Genomic DNA, 19,532 nt, shown 5'->3' with positions numbered 1-19,532 from the left:
CCACGTTGTAGCTGGTACTCCTCGCAGCCGGAAATATTTTTACCCCGCTCTTCAAATTCAGAGAATCTAGACCGGAGAGACTGCACAAAATCCTTCAGAGAGGTCAGCATGTTTGTTGCTGTATGCAAATCTAATTTTGGATCTTGGAGACACTGACTGGTTCTGTGAAACCTAGGTAAAATGACAGACCATACTTCAACCATTATTCCAGTTTCCAGCTGATCCATGACATTGCTTAGGCCCTTTGCTTGTAAACAGATCTCTCCCTTTGTGGATTCATCATTCAAAATATTTGAAAGGACATCTCTGATGGTACTAAAGCCTTTTTGTAAGGCGTTCACAGCATCATGGTGAGCAGACCAACGTGTATCAGCTAACCTTTTTAATGTTGGTATACCGCATGGTTTGAAACTATTTATTAAAAGATTCCACCGATGACTTGAAGCAGAAAAAAAACAATACAACTGCTGTACAAAATTAAAGAACGAAACTGCAACTGGACAGCTGTTTACGGCATTTTGTCCCACAAGATTAAGTGAATGCGCACAACAAGGAATGTATTCAGCAAGTGGGTTTTTTTCCCGAATTAAGGCCTGCATGCCATTATATTTGCCACTCATATTCGATGCATTATCATAAGACTGACCCCTGCAATCTTTGATGGAAATTCCATTTTCATCCATAAATCGAAGAAGAGTGTTTGTTAGCTCCATACCAGTGTGTCCATATATTGGAATGAATTTCGTAAAACGCTCCACAGGACCACTAGGTAGTACATAGCGAAATATAATTGTCAGTTGGTCAAAATGTGCTATGTCAGGGGTTGAGTCAACAGAAATGGAATAATATTTGGCTTTATGTATCTCTTTTACAATCTGCTGTAGCACTTGCTGACCAATCAGTTCAATAAACTCATCACATATCGTTGATGATAAGTACGATATGTGACCTCTTCCCTTATTGCCATGCTTTTGAATATGGTCAGCAAGAAATGGATCATATTCAGCTAACAGCTCAAGACAGCCCAAATAATTTCCATTATGTACGGATCCAATAATTTCATCACTTCCTCGAAAAGGAAGACCTCTTGATGACAGTAGTTTTATAACACTCAGGATACGGCGAAGTATTTCATGCCAATATTTTTTCTGACTCTCATACTGTTTAACAAGACCTTTGTCTATTCGTTGGCCAGAAGTTTTTCTCCTGATGAGGTCTTCAATTGCTTTTCCATGGCCAGCACTATTTTCATGCCTGCTTAAATCTCTTGTGGCATGTCGCCAATCTGAATACCCTTTTGAAGCCAAATGGGTTTCCTCTTTTGAAAATAGTTTGCAAAAAGCACAAAAAACTTTTCCAGTTTTCGGAGAATAACACAGCCATTCACGCTTGATTTTTTCTCCATTCAACTGTTCTCGGAAAAACAAAGACTTTGTACAGTGTCTTGTAAAAGTTTCACCTGGACATGTCTTTTCTGAAGCTCTAAAATCACTGTCCATATGTTGACAATCAACTCCTTTTTGGCAAAAATATTCCCTCAAAGCATCACAGATAATCCAGTCTCCAATATCATCTGAATACATTTCTTCTTGCTGTTCTGAGTCCAACTCAGTGGATCCACTTGCTCCTGCACTAGTTTCACTTTCATCTGATGGATGTGAAACAACCAAACTTGTACTGACATCAGCTGCACTGGTTGAACTTGAAGCTGAAGCAAGTATATCAGTTGTACCACTTGTTCCAGGTGTGCCTTTTCTACAAAATTCTGTGATTTTTTTGGTGTTAGACAAGAGTTTTTGGATTTGTTTTTCTTCCTCTTTCTTAGCTTTCACTTTCTCCCAACCACTACGTTGTTTTTTCATCCTTATGTGTAAAAATAAAATAAAAATTACAGTACTTTCTCCAGGAGCTCCTTAACACCTCAGGCCCATGCAACCGTGCAAAAGGCCACATTGATTTATTTGGCATTTGTAAAACCAGCTCTACTTACATATACAGCGAGTAAAATAAGTATTGAATACGCCATCATTTTTCTAGGTAAATATATTTCTAAAGGTGATATTGACATGAAATGTTCCCCACATGTCGGTAACAATCCATGCCATCCATACATACAAAGACACCAAAACAAAATACGTTCAGAAATGAAGTTCTGTGTAATAAAATGGAATGACACAGGGAAAAAGTATTAAACACACAAAGAAGGGGAGGATCAAAAAGGCATGGAAAGCCAAGACACCAGCTGAAATCTATCAGTAATTGGAAAGCAATCCTGCCCCTTGTCAGTACAAATTAATATCAGCTGGTTCAATCTCTACTAATGGTCTATAAAAAGGTGTCTCGTTAGCAAGGTGTCACAAAAGAAACATCTCATGATGGGTAAAAGCCAGAGGAGACCAAAATGGAACTCTTTGGATGCCATAATACACACCATGTTTGGCAGTCACTTCACCCTAAAAACACCCCCCATACCAACAGTGAGGTTTGGAGGTGGGAATATCATGATGTGGGTGGGGCTTTTTTTCAGCATACGGTATTGGCAAACTTCCTATCATTGAAGGAAGGATGAATGGAAAAATGTACCAAGACATTCTTGATAAAAATCTGCTGCCATCAGGATAATGAAGATGAAACGAGGGCGGACATTTCAGCAACACAATGATCCCAACAAACAAAGCCAAGGAAACTCTCAATTGGTTTCAAAGAAAGAAAATAAAGCTGTTAGAATGGCCCAGCCAATCATCTGACTTGAATCCAATAGAAAATAGTTGGAAAGAACTAAAGATCAGAGATCATAAAAGAGGCCACAGAACCTTCAAGTTTTGAAGACAAGATTTAAAGATCTGAGCAACGCATGCGACTAGTTTCTTCATACAGGAGGCGTCTTGAAGCTTTCATTACCAACAAAGGATTTTGTACCAAGTATTAAATACATTTCAGTTAGCGGATTCAATACTTTTTCCCCCATGTCCTTCCATTTTATTACACAGAACTTCGTTTCTGGTTTGTTTTGGTTTCTTTGTATTTATGGATTGCATGGGTTGTTACTGAAAAATACTTATTTTACCCTTTGTATAAGCACTGCACAGTTCATATGGTTGCCATAAACACATTTTTTGACACATCACCTATAATTAATGATGGACCGTCGGCATCAGTGCCAGTCTACACAATAATAACCCACTGCATTAATACCAGTTTCTGCACTTATATATCCACCCAACATCATTGCCAGTTTAGAAAATAATAACCCCCATCCTAAATGGCAATTTCCATAATAATAACCGAAAACATCAGTGCCAATTTACAGAACAACAACCAAAAGCATTCGTATCAGTAGCATCAATAATAACCTCCAGCATGACATCAGTGACATTTTACACAATAACAACCCACATCATTGGTGTCAGTAGCAGCAATAATAACCCCCAGCATCATAGATTAACATTCCCTCATATCCAATTATTTCCACTATTTATTAACACAATGTATTTTTTTAAATAGTGACAGCGAATTGAGGGAAAAGATTCTCCTCTTGCTGTCACTAGATCCAGTGGATAGGGGAGATGCTGCAGTGGGAAGTGGGAACATGTTACATATTCCCCAATGTGAACTTATCCTTTAACCACTTTCCTACGGGCACTTTCACCCCCTTCCTGCCCAGACCAATTTTCAGCTTTCAGCGCTGTCACACTTTGAATGACAATTGCACGTCATGCAACACTGAACACATATGACATTTTTGTCATTTTTAATGTCAATTAGGAACACTAAGTGTCATTTCTGCCCACTGATTTATTCCTCTGCTGTCAACATAAATCACTTTTCACAAGTTTTCCTGACACCAAGAAAAAAATGGTGACAGCAGTGATTCAGAAGTGATTCATGTTGACAGCAGAAGAATAAAGCAGCAGGCAGAAATGACACTTAGTGCTCTTAATTGACATATGTACACACTATAGAGGGATATGCTTTGTTCATATTTCATGTCTGAGGTTTACAACCGCTTTAAGGCCCTGTTAATACCTGAGCTATTTGACATTGCAGTTTACGGCACTTAAATCAAAATCCCATAAAATTACTGGAATTACTGTCCCCGCGCCTTGAGTCACATTGATTAAGACTGCACCCACTGAAATGAATGTGTTTTGATTTTTGTAATTTTTTTTTTAAACAAATAGACCTTTTTTTGGTGGTATTTAAACACCATTGGGGTTTTTATTTTTTGCTAAACATGAAAAAAAGACAGACATTTAAAAAAAATATGTTTTTCTTCTTAACTGATGTGCGCTGATGAGGCAGCACTGACAGGCACTGATGGGCACCAATGACGCAGCACTGATGGGCATTGATAAGGTGGTGCTGATGAGGCTGCACTAATATGTGGTAAACATATAATAAAATAAAGCAGTGCAGCGCTAAACTAAAAGTCCATTGACACAGTCCCTTTAAAATAGAATCAGTTGTAGATAGGAAAAACAGTTCTCCACTGTGATGATATAGGTGCTCAAAAATATTCCATGCAGTGCTACGCATCCGTGATACCACCACCGGCCAGCCAAACCGCTCACCTCAGCAAATGGACCCCTGAACTAACAGGTAGGTCAAACCAGCATGTACCACGCTAGGTGGAAGGGAATGGAGACTTGTCTGGAAAGATGGTCCCACGGTAGTGGAGATGACACTCCAAATTGCAGATCATATCACATGTAATAAAAATGAAGATACATAGTGCACACTGCGTGGCTAAAATAGATATCATTTATTAAAAAGTATACGGTACTCACAAGCACAGCACTAAGCCCTAGTGCTGGGATACAGGTAAAATGTCATCAAAGGATAACGTGAGTTAAATGGCGGCTGCAGTGATGTCCAAAAGCTCCCGCACGCGTATCGTCCTCCTCTGGACTTCAACCGCTGATGAAGTCCAGAGGAGGACGATACGCGTGCGGGAGCTTTTGGACATCACTGCAGCCGCCATTTAACTCACGTTATCCTTTGATGACATTTTACCTGTATCCCAGCACTAGGGCTTAGTGCTGTGCTTGTGAGTACCGTATACTTTTTAATAAATGATATCTATTTTAGCCACGCAGTGTGCACTATGTATCTTCATTTTTATTACATGTGATATGATCTGCAATTTGGAGTGTCATCTCCACTACCGTGGGACCATCTTTCCAGACAAGTCTCCATTCCCTTCCACCTAGCGTGGTACATGCTGGTTTGACCTACCTGTTAGTTCAGGGGTCCATTTGCTGAGGTGAGCGGTTTGGCTGGCCGGTGGTGGTGGTATCACGGATGCGTAGCACTGCATGGAATATTTTTGAGCACCTATATCATCACAGTGGAGAACTGTTTTTCCTATCTACAACTGATTCTATTTTAAAGGGACTGTGTCAATGGACTTTTAGTTTAGCGCTGCACTGCTTTATTTTATTATATGTTTTCCGGAGGTTTTATATGTTTACCTTCAGTGCACAGCAGCTTATATTTCGTGTTAGTTATATTTCTGCGCTGACTGTATTATATTAACGTTGCACTAATATGTGGCACTGATGATATGCAGAACTGATGGGCCATGATGATCTGCACTGATAGGCAGCACTGATGGGCAATGATAGGTGGCACTGACAGGCTGCACTTATGGACACTGATAAGGTGGCACTGATGAGGCAGCACTATTATGCGGCACTGATGGGCACTTATAGGCAGCACTGATGGGTGGCACTGACACTGAAAGGTGGCACTGATGATCTGCACTGATAGGCAGCACTGATGGTCAATGATAGGTGGCACTGATGAACTGCACTAATGGGCACTGATGGGCAGCACTGATGAGCACTGAACTGCAGAACTGATGAGCACTGAACTGCAGCACTGATGGGCAGCATTGATGGGCTCTGATAGGCGGCACTGACAGGCAACACTGATGGTCAATGATAGGTGGCCCTGATGAGCTGCACTGATAGGTGGCACTGACATTGATTGGATGGCACTGATGAGCTGCACTGATAGAGGGCACTGGCATTGATTAGATGGCACTGATGAGCTGCACTGATAGAGGGCACTGACATTGATTGGATGGCACTGATGAGCTGCACTGATAGAGGGCACTGACACTGATTGGATGGCACTGATGAGCTGCACTGATAGAGGGCACTGGCATTGATTGGAAGGCACTGATGAGCTGCACTGATAGAGGGCACTGGCACTGATGCACTAAATGGGCACTGATGGGCTGCCTGCACAGTCACTGATGTGATGAGTTACACCCCCCGGCCCCCCCCCCAAAAAAAAAGTAAATTAACCACTTCACTTCAGTACACACTGCTGCACAATTTCATTTCACAGATAGAACTTGCCCAGCGCCATGGCCTTACTTGAACTTAGTTGTTGTGCTGCAGAATGATGAATGCAGAATTGCAGATCCTCCTTCTCTCTCCTGGCTCGCAGTACCGCTCGGCGCTCGCACACAGCAGACACAGTACTTTCCCAATCAAGCCTCCCGGGACGCTGGGGAAGGCTGGGGAAGGCCTCCGGATGACGTCACGCCGGCCGAGACGTCAGCTCCGCCTACAGTATGCGACAGTGTGAGCACGCTCAGCCTCGGCGGCGCACAGGTACCGCCCACACTGTCTGCAACGTTTGTACTCTGCTTCACCGCATCGCCGAATATTGGTCTGACTGACATGTGGGCCTATAAACAATGCAGCTGCAGCAATGTAAATACACATAGCGGCCGGCCGCGGCCGGCGGCAGGGCCGTGGTTACTGTATGTATTTTGAGTGTTTGGGCCTATATTATGATGGGGGCCTGGAGCTGCAGCTCCAAAAGCCCCTATGTTAATCCGGCCCTGATTCCGTGGTGTACAGTTGCTACTACAGTGCAGGCGGTGTACAGCACAGTATCTAAATCTAATACAGTGAGTACAGTTTCTAACACACTTCTGGTGGTGTACACAGTATATAATAGAGTGCAGCCATTGTACAGTTGCTAATACAGTGCTAAGCGGTGTACACAGTATCTAATACAGTGCATAGAGTTTCTAATACACTTCTGGTGGTGTACACAGTATTTAATACAGTGCAGCTGTTTTAATAGATGTCAGGCAGTGTATTAAAATATATATACAGTCTAATATATCTATCTATCTATCTATCTATCTATCTATCTATCTATCTATCTATCTATCTATCTATCTATCTATCTATCTATCTATCTATCTATCTATCTATCTATCTATCTATATCTATAGATATAGATATATATAGTAAGTATATATATATATATATATATATATATATATATATATCTATAGATATACATAGTATATATCTATATCTATATATAGATATAGATATATACTCTGCATTCAGTGTAGCTTATATCTACAGTGCATTCCGTGGTGTACTGTTTCTGATACACTTCAAGCAGTGTACACGGTATCTAATACAGTGTGTACAGTTTCTACTACACCTCTGGTGGTGTACACAGTATACAATACAGCGCAGCTGTTGTACACTTTCTAATACACTTCAGGCGGTATACACAGTATCTAATACAGTGTAGTGTGGTGTTGCAAAACAAAAAATATATCATGTCTGGAAGGCCACCAAGGAGAGGCAGACACTCACAGGCCACTAAAAGAGGGCAAGAAGCCTCTGTGTTTACAGTCAACAGTGGTTGACAGTGAGGCCCGGAATGAAAAGGACTGCAAGGAGGGATAGTGTAGGGCCGGGCATGACAGTGTGTCTAAGGGAGACACATATGGGGTTAACGTGGAAAGGAGTAATGGGAGTGGCAAGAAAGGGGAAGGTAAGAAAGAAGTTTTTGCCAAAGGGGAGTGGTTATATTTATAGAAGGGGCGGTGCAAAGGGTCAGTGTGAAGATGAACTTACAGGAGGAGGCAGTTTTTCTCACTGCTCCTCCACGATGGCAGAGATTGAAGCAATACCAGAGTGGCTGCAGAGACAGGCGCGGAGCTCATGGAGGACGAGGCAGACGGATCCCCATCAGGTGAGGTGTCCCATCGCACGCGGAGGTCGCGGCCTCCGGCGTGCTTTTCACCAGGGCCTGCATCTAGACCCATTCGCCTCCCCAGAAGCCCGACAGAGGAGCGATCGCTTCCCCCGGCAAAACAGCATCAGCCACAGCTTTCAGCAGGCCCTGGGTGGTCCACACGCTGCCTGCCTAATCCGGTGGGTGGGGCCACGGGCCAACATGGCGCCGGTTCCCCGCACGGACATCGTGGGTCAGGAAGCAGGGCGGCATCCCCATCCGCACACAGCGATCAGAGGGGGGAGATGATGAGGAACGGAGAGCCGAGCAGAGACACGGAGGTGGTGGAGCGGAAGATTGGGAAGTCGGTGAGGGGGCAGAGCCTACCGGGACAGCGCTCAGTGGGACAAGATGGCGGAGGAAGAACAACACATGACAGCCAGGGCATCGCCAGGTCAGGTCAGTGACGCCGGTCTGGAGAAGGAGGAATTTCGGGGGTGAAGCGGGCCCCACAACTGCCAAGCACCACGGCCTTAGGGATTTCTATGCCACCCATCCTGGAACAGGATGAGAGGTCAGAAGGGAAAGCATCAGGGGAGGAGGAACCACTAGTACCAGCGATGGAGTTCCTGGTCAGCCCGGTAAGTCAATGGTTAATTTGTCTTTGTCTGATGCATTGCAGGATGTGTTAGGGGTGATAGCTGTGGGTACGGTTAGGCCAGCAGTTCCTTTGATACAGTCAGGGGGGGACACGCTGGGCCAGCAGGGGGCAGGGCACAGGCCTGCCAGTGCGGGGTCCAGTACGCAGCTGACGGATTAATTGGTGGGCCTGCGGGCGTTGTTAGGTAGATTTGAGGCAGTGGTTGGAGGAACTGGGGGATCTGGGGTGGAGATGCCCCCGGCAGCTCCGATACCCGTGCAGTCAGGGGTAGGAGTGGTCACCGAGAAGCCAGGGGAAAAAGGGGATACGGAGAAGGCGGAGAGGACCAATATGGTCAGGACTGCGGACGCGGCGAAGTGCGAGGTATACCTCTACTTCGAGGGCCCGCTGGGAGCTCATCTAAAACAGGAAGTCCGGGATAAGATTTACAAGGGCGAGTATGTGGAGATTTTTCGCTACTGCCATTGGAAAAAATTAACTTGGACAGGGTGAAACCTGATGATTCCAAGAAGGAGAACGAGGAAAGAAGGAGGTAAAGGCTTATACCATGTACATTTGTTAACTGGCTGCATGCGTTTGCCATTATGGTGAGCGTTATTGGTGAGAAGAACCCCGAGCATTGCTCGGCTTTGTTCTGTTACATGGACGCTATAGGAGAGGCACATAGGGTGTGCGGTGGTACTGCTTGGCTTAGATACGACGAGCAGTTCAGACAGCGCAGAGCAGTCCGCCCGTCTCTGCATTGGGATCATAAAGATATTAGCCTCTGGATGAGGCTTATGTCTTCAGCGAGGGCCCCGCCTCAGTTTTTTCAGGGGGAGGCCGGGGGTACACATTCCTCAGGACTGCCGGCTGGAAAGAAGTGGGGAGTATGCTGGCAGTGCAATCAGGGCTCCTGTAAATTTGGAGCAGCATACAAGTTCAAGCATACATTGTCCAGGTGTTTTAAGAGAGGGAAGCGTGCCGGCGACTCTGCTCAAAATCAAAAGAGGGACGACGCCGGTGAGGGTGGAAAGGATGCTTCCTTTTCTAAGTAAGTATCCGGACAGGGAAGCGGCAAAGTTATTGGCTTCGGGGTTTCAGGACGGTTTTAAGATCCTGTGTTCGTTGGCGATGGTTCTGCCAAAGGCAAGGAATCTGACATCTGCTTTACAGCATCCGGGGGGTGGTGGGGGACAAATTGGGAAGAGAAGTGGCCATAGGGCGCATGGGGGGGGCCGTTTGCCAACAAACCCTGGCAGGATTTAGTGGTGTCACAATTGGGGGTGGTGTCCAAGAAGGAACCGAACAAGTTCCGCTTGATACACCACTTATCTTTTCCAAAAGGGGGTTCGGTCAATGATGTTATTGACCCGGAAGCGTGCACAGTGTCCTACACTTCTTTTGATCTCATGTGCCATGTTCGAGGCTTTCAGCTCGTTTTTGGAGTGGGTGATTAGGGAGGTTTCCGGCTTAGGTTCAGTCATACATTATTTGGATGACTTTTTGTGTATAGGCCCCCCTGCTTCCTCTGTGTGTGCGATTCTACTTTCCACGTTGCAGCACATCGCAGGCAGGTTTGGTATACCATTGGCCGCAAAAAGAACGGAAGGCCCAACGGCTGAACTTAGCTTTTGGGGATAGTAATAGACTCAATGGCGATGGAGTGCCGCTTGAGAGGTAAGTTGGAGGACTTGCAGAAGGAAATTCGGGAAATCCACGGACTGCGGAAAGTTCAGTTGAGGACTCTGCAGTGGTTGCTAGGTAAGTTGAATTTTGCCTGCAGGATCATCCCCATGGGGCAGGTTTTGCCGACGGCTGTCGGCAGCCACCGTGGGGTTAAAGGCCCCGACTCACTTTATTCGCCTGACCGGGGAACACAGGGAGGATTTAAAGGTGTGGTATGAGTTTTTAGCCTCATACAATGGCAGGGCGGTGTGGATGTCTGGCCCGGTGAGTAATTTCGATGTAGAGCTGGTTACAGATGCTGCAGGCTCCACGGGCTATGGTGCATTTTTCCAAGGGCAGTGGAGCGTGGAACCCTGGCCGCAGTCTTGGGAGAGGGTGGGGTTCCTCAAGAATTTAGTGTGACTGGAACTTTTCCAGTGGTGCTGGCTTTGGAACTGTGGGGGGAGGCATGCCAGAATCTAAAGTTGAGAATAAATTGTGACAACATGGGAGTAGTGCAGGTGGTCAATCGCATGTCTGCGACACCACAACCAGTTATACGGCTTTTGCGGAAACTGGTGTTGAGGTGTTTGAGATTAAATATTTTATTTATGCGGTGCACATCCCGGGTGTCGACAATTCGCTAGCTGACTCCTTGTCTCGATTTCAGTGGGACAAGTTCAGGGAGCTGGCTCCAGGTGCACAAAAGGAAGGAGTTCCTTGCCCGGACTGGATTTGGGAGCTGCCCTTGGAGTCACCGTGGGATGGATTCGGCAGTCTAAGTGAGTCCACTTGGTCAGCCCACGCGAAGGTATGGAAAGAATGGTCAGGGTTGGTACAGGAGGCAGGGGCTGGGAAAATGGGATCTGACGGGCGGTTACTGGTATTGTATTTTGTAGCTAGGAACATTGAAAAATGTTTTTTCAGTCTCTTCCATCAATAAAAAAATGTCGGGCTTATCGTTTCTTTTCAAATTAATGGGAGGGGAGGACTGGAAAAAAGATTTTGGGTGAAGCAGGCCAAAGGGTTATCGAAAACAGCATATGTGGAAGGATGTGAGACGGCCTGTCACTTTTGCGAACCTGGGGTCCGTATGTGCGATGTTGGGTTCAATATGTAAATCGCGGTATGAAGCGTTGCTGTTTACAGCAGTGTTCTCGCTAGCATTTTTGGGGTTTTTCGGATAGGGGAGTTGGTCAGCCCATCGAAGTGTGTGGCAGTGGGCCTGTTGGGAGCAAGATGTGCAGGTGGAGGTGGATAGAGTGTGTTTGCGGCTGCGCAGGTCAAAAACTGATCACCAGGGTAAGGGTGTGGATGTGTCGCTGTTCGCATTACCTGGGTCTAGGGTGTGCCCTGTTGAGGCAGTGCATGAATTTCCGAAGATTAGAACAGATGGGGCAGGGCCATTCCTCAGGCATGAGGATGGGTACTACTTGTCAAAGTTTCAGTTCATATCAATTTTTAGGAAATGTCGTAAAGCAGGTGGGTTGGACGGGGCAGGGTATGCTTCACACTCCTTCCGCATAGGGGCGGCTACAGAAGCTGCCAGATGTGGGTTGGATGAGACGGCTGTGCGCAGAATTGGAAGATGGGATTCGAGGAGATTTCGGTCTTATATTAGGCCTCATTTGGCCGTGGAATATATAAAAAAATAAATTAAAAAAAAAAAAAAAACTATCTTGGATGTTTACAGGAAAAGGAGGGTGCATGTGGGATTCGCATGTTGTGATATGGTTGTGTTAAGTTGACAGGTGTGTTGCTGCCTTTATGTTATTTGTTTGTCGTTTCAGATGGAGGTTCAGTACGCCTTGTCTGGATCATAGGGCACTCCTAGGTGTGTTGGGGGGCCAGGAGAGGAGACGTAAGACTGGATGGCAGGCAATTGGGTATTTTCCAGGAGGGAGGCTTATCGGAGATGGTTGGGGATACCTGGGATGAGGTGGGGTAGAGTGATGGTGGAGGTGGAGAGGTACGTAAGGCTGGATAGACCACCTGACGTGTTAGTGATACATGTGGGTGGGAATGATTTGGGGATCCGGACAGTCAGGGACCTGATTGCGGATATTAAATCCGATTTCACGCACTTGCGCACTAAATTCCCGGGTACCCCTTTTTGCTGTGGTCTGACATTGTGGCTAGAACGACATGGCGTTGGGCTAGATCTGTGGTGAGCATCAGTAAGACTCGTATCAACAAAGTAGTGGGTAGGTTCGTGGCACAGAATGGGGGTATTGTGATTAGGCACAGAGAGCTTGGAAAAAATGTGGGGCTCTACTTAAGGAGTGATGGAGTTCGTCTCTCTGAAGTGGGGATTGACTTATGGCTATGGGTTTACAGGAAGGGATAGAACGGGCCCTGAGGGTGTGGAGGTGCCCTCAAGGGTAAGGTTGTCACCCTTTCGGGCTGTGGCGGTGTTCTTCTGGTGGTCTTTGACGGTGGCAGTAAATGGAGGGATCAAAAAGGGGTGGGGGGCTCATCGTTTGCATGTGCCCCTCCGGTGTATTCCTGAACGGTGGATGGAATACTGGAATGGTTGCACTGTGGGAAGAAGTTGTCTCCGAGCGGTCACAGCTGGAGGCCTATCAGTTTGGAAAAGGTCCCACAGTGCATTGGTGTGGTATGTGGTTATACGTGGTTAAAAGGTGGGTCACTGTCAGAGACCATCAGACTGGGGTTAACAGGTTATGTTATTGTTTATTATATTTATATATATATATATAATATATATATATAGTGGTTTGGAGTTATTTAGTTGGTTTGTTTTAATAAAATAGGCTGTTATGGCCATTTTACTCCATAAAATATAAGTGTGGTCTCATTATTTGAGGTGGGTAAGATATGGGTTGGAGTATAAGTGGGTAACAGCGATAAGAATGAAGGGGACATTTAGACTACACTGGTCATGTGCATCCTCTACAGGTGGCCGTGGGGCACACTTGTCCTTTTTTGCTGCTGCTGGCCATGTTATTGAGCCACAACATGCAGAAGAGTTGGTGGAGTGGATAATGAAGCCGCGCTCATCCTCCTCATCCTGTGTCACCCAGGCTCAGAGTAGTTTGCCTTCCAATGCAGCTGCCAAAGCGGCTTATTCCACCAGCTCCTTGTCCACAGTCACTGCTTCCATAGCTCCACCATCATGCACGGAGGTGTCCCCAGAATTATTTGATCACAGTGTCGGTTATATGCTGCTGGAGGACGCGCAGCGATTTGAAGGCTCTGATGTTGGTACCCAGGTTGAGGAAGGGAGTAACATGAGCCTAGAGAGAGAGGGGGTGCCACAGAAGGACAAGAAACTGGCTGTCATGTTTCACAGTAGGGCCCGTTCCTGCACCCAACAAGAGTATCTGTGAGAGGTTACAGTGTTGTGGCACCAGCACCACCCAAGGCCCAATTTTTCTGCCCCTGTTTAACTGGCATGTAATGACACCTTTTGATATATTTCACAGCAGGGCCCATTCCAGCACCCAACACGAGTATCTGTGAGTAGTGATGGGCGAACAGTTTGGCCCAAACATAAATTTAAGCTGAACTTTGGTTGTTTGGGCATTCGGCGAACAACGAACATTATGCGTGGTTCGCGGCAAATTTGAAAGCCGTGGAACACCGTTAAAGTCTATGGGACACTAATATGAAAAAACAAAAGTGCTAATTTTAAAGGCTTATATGCAAGTTATTGTCATAAAAATTGTTTGGGGACCTGGGTCCTGCCCCAGGGGACATGTAACAATGCAAAAGAAAGGTTTAAAAACTGACGTTTTTTCGGGAGCAGTGATTTTAATAATGCTTAAAGTGAAACAATAAAAATGAAATATTCCTTTAAATATTGTGCCTGGGGGGTGTCTATAATATCGGCTTCCCCATGGCGTCCCCACAGCTTCCCCATGGCGTCAGAGGGTGTGGGGTCACCCGTTTACGTCACCGGGTGGCTCCGCCCTCAGCTATATAACAGCTGTCACCAAGAAGAAGCGTCACTCGGTGGGTGCCTTCCATGGAAGCTGAACTGTTGCGGCTTTTTTTTTTCTTTTTCGGTCCGTCGGCCAGAGTGGATTTACATCGCGGCACTTTTTTTTAAATCTTTTAATAAAGGACTTGTCCTAAGCTGTCTCATGTCTGTTTTACCATTTTTGACCTTTTTTGTGAAATGGTAAGGGTATAATGTATCCCGTTACCAATTCACATAGGGGGGACGGGATCTGGGGGTCCCCTTGTTAAAGGGGGCTTCCAGATTCCGATAAGCCCCCCGCCCGCATACCCATACAACCACTGGGCATGGATTGTGGGGATGAGCCATGCAGTTTTTTTTTTATGAGTTTTATCTATATTGCCAAGACCTGACAATTCATTACAGATGCGATCAGTTTTAAATGACAATTTTTCCTTTAGAAATGCCATTTTGCAGTGGTACTGAAAAAATTTGCCACTTTACAGGCATACTATAGATACCCCCAGGCATGATATTTAAAGGAATATTTCATTTTTATTGTTTCACTTTAAGCATTAAAAAAATCACTGATCCCGAATAAACGAACGTTTTTTTTTTTTTAAATCTGCATTGATACATGTCCCCTGGGGCAGGACCCGGGTCCCCAAACACTTTTTATGGCAATAACTGGCATATAAGCCTTTAAAATTAGCACTTTTGATTTTGCATGTTCGTGTCACATAGACTTTAACGTGTTGCGTGTTCGTCCGAGCTTTTTGCCTGTTCCCATGTTCTGGTGCGAACCGAAACGGGGGGTGTTCGGCTCATCCTTATCTATGAGGGGTTACAGTGTTGTGGCACCAATACCACCACCACCCAAGGCCCAATTTTTCTGCCCCTGTTTAACAGCGGCATGTAATTACAATTCTTGATATAATATTTCACAGCAGGGCCCATTCCTGCACCCAACAAGAGTAACTGTGAGGGCTAATATTGTTCCTGTACCACCAACACCTAATGCCCTGTACACACGGTCAGATTTTCCGACGGAAAATGTGTGATAGGACCTTGTTGTCGGAAATTCCGACCGTGTGTAGGCTCCATCACACATTTTTCCGACACACAAAGTTTGAGAGCAGGATATAAAATTTTCCGACAACAAAATCCGTTGTCGGAAATTCCGATCGTGTGTACACAAATCCGACGGACAAAGTGCGACGCATGCTCAGAATAAATAAAGAGATGAAAGCTATTGGCCACTGCCCCGTTTATAGTCCCGACGTACGTGTTTTACGTCACCGCGTTTAGAATGATCGGATTTTCCGACAACTTTGTGTGACCGTGTGTATGCAAGACAAGTTTGAGCTAACATCCGTCGGAAAAAATCCTAGGATTTTGTTGTCGGAATGTCCGAACAAAGTCCGACTGTGTGTACAGGGCATTAGGCTCAATTTTCTGCAGAGTATATAGGTCAGGCCATATAGTATATATACTGCTGTTCAGAGTAAATAGTGCCTGGGGGCCTGGGGGACCCCCACGCCATTTAAAAAAAAATTGGGGTGCGGGGTTCCCTTTAACCAACCGCCCACCGTCGCTATACATCAGCTGTTTAAAGAGGGATATTGTTGCTATGGCAGCAGCTAGCTACCATAACCCTGGTATCCTCTTCTTCAGCAGGCGGTCAACTTTCAGATAAAAGTGGTCTCTGCAGCGGATTCACCATGAGATCACTTTTATTGGTGGCAGTAGAGAGGCCCACCCTCCCGCCACTCTCCGGTGCCCTCCGGCACTTACCAGAGCCACCGTCAGTGGGAGAGGTGACCGTGTCCTGTCTCCTGTTAGGTATGGAGATGAGTGAGGGGAAGATGGCCCCCATCCGTCTCCATACCATTGCAGGGCGGAAGCAACGTCAAAACATCACTTCCGCCCATAGCTCTTAAAGCAACATTTTTTTTTTCAAATCACAGTTAGTTATTTATTTTTTTTAAATTGCATTTTAGTGTAAATATGAGATCTGAGGTCTTTTTGATCCCAGATCTCATATTTAAGAGGTCCTGTCATGCAAAAGGAATGTTTACATTCATTGTAATAGGAATAAAAGTGACACATTTTTTTTTTTTTTTTAAAAGAAGTTTAAATTAAAAAATATAGGGTAAAATAGGTAATATATATTTTTTTTTAAACGCGCCCCGTCCTGCCGAGCTTGCGTGCAGAAGTGAACGCATATGTGAGTAGCGCCCCCATATGAAAATGGTGTTCAAACCACACGTGTGAGGTATCGCCCTGATCGTTAGAGCAAGAGCAATAATTCTATCCCTAGACCTCCTCTGTAACTCAAAACATGCAACCTGTAGAATTTTGTAAACGTTGCATATGGAGATTTTTAAGGGTAAAAGTTTGTCGCCATTCCACGAGCGGGCGCAACTTTGAAGCATGACATGTTGGGTATCAATTTACTCCACGTAACATTATCTTTCACAATACAAAAAAAAAATTGGGCTAACTTTACTGTCGTCCTATTTTTTAATTAAAAAAAGTGATTTTTTTCCTAAAAAAGTGCGCTTGTAAGATCGCTGCGCAAATACGGTGTGACAAAAAGTATTGCAATGACCGCCATTTTATTCTCTAGGGTGTTAGAAACAAAATATATAATGTTTGGGGGTTCTAAGTCATTTTCTAGCAAAAAAAATGATTTTAACTTGTAAACAACAAGTTTGAAAAATAGGCCCGGTCTTAAAGTGGTTAATATCCATACCAGACCTGAAGGGCATTTTTTTTTTATATTTTTATCTATATTGCCGGGATCCGACAATACATTACAGCAGCAAGCAGTTTTGAATGGCATTTTTTCCTTTAGAAATGTTATTTTGATGTGGCACTGTTATAAACATGGGAAAGATGCGCTACTTTACATGCATAACAAGGACACCCCCCAGGTACGATATTTAAAGGAATATTTCATTTTTATTGTTTCACTTTAAGCATTATTAAAATCACTGCTCTTGAAAAAACATCCGTTTTTAAACCTTTTTTTGCATTGAAACATGTCCCCTGGGGCAGGACCCGGGTCCCCAAACACTTTTTTATGGCAATAACTTGCATATAAGCCTTTAAAATTAGCACTTTTGATTTTTCACGCTTGTGTCCCATAGACTTTCACAGTGTTTGCATGTTCAAACACATTTTTTGCCTGTTCGCATGTTCTGCTGCGAACCGAATCGGGGGGGGGGGGGGGGTGTTTGACTCATCCCTACTCTGCAGCAATGCTGGCAGCACTCATGCGTCTATTTCCCAAAGACAACCTCTGGATATGACGCTGAGCACATGCAGTCAACTTCTTTGGTCGACCATTGCGAGGCCTGTTCTGAGTGGAACCTGTCCTGTAAAACAGCTGTATGCTCTTGGCCACCGTGCTGCAGCTCAGTTTCAGGGTCTTGGCAACCTTCTAATAGCCTATGCCATCTTTATGTAGAGTAACATTTTTTTGTTTTTTTCTGATTCTCAGAGAGTTCTTTGCCATGAGGTGCCATGTTGAACTTCCAGTGACCAGTATGAGAGAGTGAGAGCGATAACACCAAATTTAACACACCTGCTCCCCATTCACACCTGAGACCTTGGAACGCCAATGAGTCACATGACACCGGGGAGGAAAAATGGCTAATTGGGCCCAATTTGGACATTTTCACTTAGGGGTGTACGCACTTTTGTTGCCAGTTTGTTGCTGTTTAGACATTAATGGCTGCGTGTTGAATTATTGTGAGGGGATAGCAAATTTACACTGTTATACAAGCTGCACACTCACTACTTTACATTGTAGCAAAGTGTAATTCCTTCAGTGTTGTCACATGAAAAGATATATATATATATAAAATATTTACAAAAATGTGGGGGTGTACTCACTTTTGTGAGATACTGTATTTAATATATATATATATATATATATATATATATATATATATATATATATATATATATATATATATATATATATATAAAATGGCAGGTACATCTTTCTTTGTGCAGCAGGCACTGGGCCCTTTAATGATGAAACAAGGGCATCATTATCAAAGGGGCAGTTGGAGGAGGATGGGACTGGGAGTCTGATGATGATGATTGCACCTGTGGAAGTCCCTGGTGCTGGCTGGGCTCTATAGTACCTCTGTGATTAGGACTGCATTGTTTTGTAAACTTTGCGGCTGAAGCAAGCCTGTTTGTTTATGTTTTTTGACTATGCAAGCCCAACAAGAAATGTTTTGAGTTTTCTTTAATTTATATGGACTGTTATTTTGCTGCACTGAAGCCCTTTTGGTTTAAATAAAGCCTGCTTGTTTTAAGAAGCATGTGTCTTGTGATCCCACTGACCCCCTGAAAATCACAACTAGTGCACAGGCAGGCTTTTGAAAAAAAACTGACATTTAAAAGGACAGAACCCTCAGAAATGGAGAAAATACTGTAGGACTGGTGGCTAACAATGGGCAGCAAACGAATATGGCAATCCAAGAACAAGTCGAGTTAAGTCCTTGACTGAAGCAGTGCAGTCGCATTCTCAAAGTCATCAGCCCCTGGCTACCCGACAACTACCAAAGTGACTTATTTCTTGCGAAAACTGACACCAAGCAATGATGTAAAGGCATTTTCTAACAATGTTTGATGGGACAGCAGAATGAGAAGGGTGGCCTCAAAATGAATGGGTTCGTCTCATTGCTCCTTTCTTGTCAGCAGATCTACAAAAAGCGTATTATGACCTCACTCCTGAGCATGCTAAACTTGGGATTCTAACCCATCTGGGGGTGAGTGTGGCTGTCCAAGCACAGCAGATGCATCGATGGAGCTGCCTATCAGATCGGCGTCTGCAGCCACAGATGAATGATCTAATCCAGCGGGTCACTATAAGACCTTTACAGGACCTCAAATGGTTAAGATGGTCTTCTTTCTTCATTCTCTGCTGATTGACCTGCAACAGTGGGTGTGTCACAGTGATTCAAAAAAGTGCTGACCATCTGTGGAAATGGTAGAAAGGTATGTGATGGAGAACTTGCTTGGCCTTACCAAATGAAGGGAGCTTGCTTCTATACGCTCTATTCAGGGTCAACCTGCAGCCTCCATGCCTCAGAAGGCAGGCCCCATACAATATCTGGGGTGTCATAAGTGGTGGTACATTAGGGTGCACTGCCCAAGGCAAGAGAAGCTAATGCAATGTGGGGTTCTCTGCAGTCTTTCTCTTTTTGCCCATAAAGCCTGCACTGCACACTCCCTTTCTGGTGGGTAAACTGTTCAATGTGTTCTGTGGTTATTAAACAG

The sequence above is a fragment of the Aquarana catesbeiana genome, linkage group LG06 (genome assembly GCF_042186555.1).
Source record: "Aquarana catesbeiana isolate 2022-GZ linkage group LG06, ASM4218655v1, whole genome shotgun sequence".
Lineage (NCBI taxonomy): Eukaryota > Metazoa > Chordata > Amphibia > Anura > Ranidae > Aquarana > Aquarana catesbeiana.
The sequence above is the reverse complement of the archived record's forward strand: the minus strand, read 5'-3'. Positions refer to the sequence as shown.